A 2675-nucleotide genomic window follows, 5' to 3' on the forward strand; every position below is an offset into this window, starting at 1 on the left:
GGCAAAAATGTAATTAATATGGAAAATCTGTTCAGGACCCCAACTTGATGTTTCAGGACCCCACTTTGGGTCCCGACCCCATTTTTGGGAAACACTGACCTACAGGACAAATCAAAAACTGCAAGTCCGTTCTCTCACCATCGAAAAAAATAAAGAGGTGAAGGGAAAGAAAAGAAGAGAAGATAGACAGGACCACCAAACAGCCTGGGACCATGAAAGGAAGCTTGAATAAGTGTGAAGAAATTTATAGTTATTAGAGGTTAGTACTGATTTTAAAAGCACAACACTATATTTTTAGGTTTTCCTTTTTATAATGTTGACAATGTTTAATCTATTATGTTTTGATTGATATAGATTAGTTACATGTCCGAATTATAAACAACACATAATTAAAACGTTATAATAACAGTAGATGAGACTTTTGTACGAATGCCTGTGATTTAGCCGTAGGTCAGTAGGGGGCGAACGCAGGCATTGAAGAATCATGTATAAATTGAGGTACTTCCTGGTTTTTGGGTAGTGTGGTTTCCTGTCAGCTCCGGTGGCAATAAAACCTCACTTGGTTCCAGAATTCTGGTGTTGTATGGTTTTTATTCCTTCAACAAATCAGTTTATTTAACAGTGGTGGTTTTCATGTTGACTTCAGTCTTTTGAACACGTATTTTCTTACAGTTTTGGTGACTCCGACGTTTGACTGAAAGTCGACTAGGAAGCGGAGCTGTGTTGGGGCTTCGGCTAGCTAGGCTTTTCGGTGGAGGCGCCGCATCGACGTACGTCCTAGGCGCCAGAAAACAGGTGAGCAAAATCTTTTTTTGCTTTCCATCTTGTTAACATAACAGGACTGTGCGGCGATCGGTGTTTCTGCATGATGGACTGTGTGTCGGGGCGTTGAAACAGCCCCGCTAAGTGTTAGCTTTGCTACGCTAAGCCTGTTGACCAGCGTAGCAGAGATAGCTTGTCATTCGGAGTAGTCAAAACAAGCGTGGTTTAATGTGGATGGTAAAAGACGGTTTAAACGCGTTTATACATTTCAGTCTGAGGGGGTTTAAAGCCATACAATAAATTGGGCCTTTTAGGTAGTGAAATATGTGTTTTTATGTGTTTGTTGGTGCATTTTAAAATCTGTATTAGGCTGTTTTATCTGAGCGCTTTCCGAAATCCTAGTGATGCGTCTTCTGTAAAAGACGGCACTGAAACAGGTGGGGGGCAACATTATAATTACATGGTGGCCGCACGAGCAGTTGTATTATGCTCGTCAAAAGGAAATATCCATGAATTGTAAGTTGGGATTTCCTGGTGGGTATTTACGCATGGTTTTAAAAATCCTTGTTTAAAGGTGGGCTCTACTTCGTGCGCGTCATTGGGAATAAATCCAGGGGTCAAACACTTTTTTTCCTTCTCTCTATCTTTGTTTGTTAATGAGTGGTGGTTATGGTGGTTTTCATATTGACTTCAGTCTTTTGAACACGTATTTTCTTACAATAGGATCAGAGCAACTTTTTTTTAACTCACCTATCCTGTTGTGTATTTTCAAGCTGCAAAAGGTAGCGTGACCCTGTTGCGCAAGACCTGTTCATCCGTTCCCCCATGTTTGTTATGTGTGTCTTTCTCTTGAACGGGTGTTCTTAACTGTAATTTCGTTCTACATCGCATCCTTGATGTTATGTTTGAATGACAACAAAGCTGATTCTGACTTTGATTCNTATCTTGGCCCACAGCCCCCTCCCCTCTTCAGCTGCCTTGCTCTGTAGCAAGTTGTTTTTTTGTGCATATGATTCTGTGTTTATGAGTAACATAGTGAAGAAATTTATAGTTATTAGAGGTTAGCACTGACGTTAAAAGCACAACACTATATTTTTAGGTTTTCCTTTTTGTAATGTTGACAATGTTTAATCTATTATGTTTTGATTGATATAGATGAGTTACATGTCCGAAATATAAACAACACATAATTAAAACGTTATAATAACAGTAGATGAGACTTTTGTATGAATGCCTGTGATTCAGCCGTAGGTCAGTAGGGGGCGAATGCAGGCATTGAAGAACATGTATAAACTGAGGTACTTCCTGGTTTTTGGGTAGTGTGGTTTCCTGTCAGCTCCGGTGGCAATAAAACCTCACTTGGTTCCAGAATTCTGGAGTTGTATGGTTTTTATTCCTTCTACAAATCATTTTATTTAACAGTGGTGGTTTTCATGTTGACTTCAGTCTTTTGAACACGTATTTTCTTACAATACGATCAGAGCAACTTTTTTTAAACTCACCTATCCTGTTGTGTATTTTCAAGCTGCAAAAGGTAGCGCGACCCTGTTGCGCAAGACCTGTTCATCCGTTCCCCCATGTTTGTTATGTGTGTCTTTCTCTTGAACCGGTGTTCTTAACTGTAATTTCATTCTACATCGCATCCTTGATGTTATGTTTGAATGACAACAAAGCTGATTCTGACTTTGATTCTTCTAGCCAACATTTAAACTTGACATTTTGATACCAATGGCTAGTGTTTGCTTCTTTTTGTTAGCTTTCTGCTTCATTTGACCAACTCACTTTCAGCTTTCTTTAAAATATAGTTTTTACATATACTCAGAGTTTAGTTTAGATTAAGTAAGTAAGTAAGTAAGTAAGTAAGTAAGTAAGTAAGTAAGTAAGTAAGTAAGTAAGTAAGTAAGTAAGTAAGT

The sequence above is a fragment of the Austrofundulus limnaeus genome, unplaced genomic scaffold, assembly GCF_001266775.1.
Source record: "Austrofundulus limnaeus strain Quisiro unplaced genomic scaffold, Austrofundulus_limnaeus-1.0 Scaffold1095, whole genome shotgun sequence".
NCBI lineage: Eukaryota > Metazoa > Chordata > Actinopteri > Cyprinodontiformes > Rivulidae > Austrofundulus > Austrofundulus limnaeus.